Below are 537 nucleotides of genomic sequence, written 5' to 3'. Positions count from 1 at the left end.
GGCACCAGCGGGGCACCAGCGGGGAGGCGAGCGGGGGAGCGGGCGGGCGGCGCGAGCCCACTCACCGGGCCGGTCCCTGCAGCGGAGACAGCGGCGGCGGCAGGAGCCAGGCATTCAAAATGGCGGCGGCGTGGCCTCAGCACCGATACCGCAGGCGGAGGGATCCGCGGCCCGGCGCTCTGCTCTCGGGCTCCTGGCCGCTGTCGGTGGCGGGGAGGGCCGCAGTCACGGCGACTTCAGCGGCGGCGGCCTCAACGGCGGGAGCGCGGGAGCGGCGGCGGCCGGGCGGAACGAGCTCCCGGCACTACTTTCCTTGGCGGAAGCACCCGCGATACTGTTCGTTCGAGGAGCGGTGCGACTCCACCTGCGGCCGTCACTGATGACGTCACGCGCCGGCGTAGTCCCCCGCGGCGAGCGCGGCCCCGTGGTGCGGCCGGGCGGGTCGCGCTGCCCCGAACGGGGGTTCCGGCGGCGCACGCGGGAAGGCGGAGCGGGGCGGAGGGCGCGCCGCCGCCGCCGGGAGGGCCGAGGGCCCTG

At 77.8% G+C, this 537-nt stretch overlaps 1 protein-coding gene across 2 annotated transcripts in view; it reads right to left on the bottom strand.

Moving 5' to 3' along the window:
* Positions 1 to 306, bottom strand: part of AP1G1 (adaptor related protein complex 1 subunit gamma 1) — a 47,716-nt gene extending 47,410 nt beyond the window's left edge. For both annotated transcript variants that reach the window (XM_026081054.1, XM_026081058.1), the window contains exon 1: positions 66 to 306. The gene's annotated coding sequence lies outside the window, so the exon portion shown is untranslated. The remainder of the gene's footprint in view (positions 1 to 65) is intronic.
* Positions 307 to 537: the final 231 nt, after the last annotated feature.

Source organism: Apteryx rowi, unplaced genomic scaffold, assembly GCF_003343035.1.
Source record: "Apteryx rowi isolate R43461 unplaced genomic scaffold, aptRow1 scaffold_537, whole genome shotgun sequence".
Lineage (NCBI taxonomy): Eukaryota > Metazoa > Chordata > Aves > Apterygiformes > Apterygidae > Apteryx > Apteryx rowi.
This window is presented reverse-complemented; position numbering and strand designations above follow the sequence as displayed.